Here is a 468-nt window from a genome sequence, read left to right on the forward strand (position 1 = left end):
GCCCTGGCTGCCCGAAGGGCCAACGGGGCTGGGGGCGCACCCAGCAGAGAATGGTGACCCCGTGGGGGGGGATTGTCCCGCCCTGGGCCCCCCGCCTCGAGTTCTGCGGGCAGTTTGGGTGCCTCAGTATGAGAAGGACACCAGGCTATGAAAGTGTGCGACCGGGGTGGTGAAAGCTTAGGAGAGGCTGGGGTCACTTGGCCTGTTCAGCTTGGAGAAGGCTGCGGGGTGACCTCCTCGCTGAGGGGTGACCTCCTCACTGAGGGGTGACCTCCTCACTGAGAGGTGACCTCCTCGCTGAGAGGTGATCTCATCACCGAAGGGTGACCTCCTCACCGAGGGGTGACCTCATCACTGAGGGGTGACGTCCTCACTGAGGGGTGACCTCCTCACTGAAGGGTGACCTCATCACTGAGGGGTGACCTCATCACTGAGAGGTGACCTCATCACCGAAGGGTGACCTCCTCA

The sequence above is a fragment of the Egretta garzetta genome, unplaced genomic scaffold (assembly GCF_000687185.1).
Source record: "Egretta garzetta isolate BGI_Z169 unplaced genomic scaffold, ASM68718v1 scaffold485, whole genome shotgun sequence".
Classification (NCBI taxonomy): Eukaryota; Metazoa; Chordata; class Aves; order Pelecaniformes; family Ardeidae; genus Egretta; species Egretta garzetta.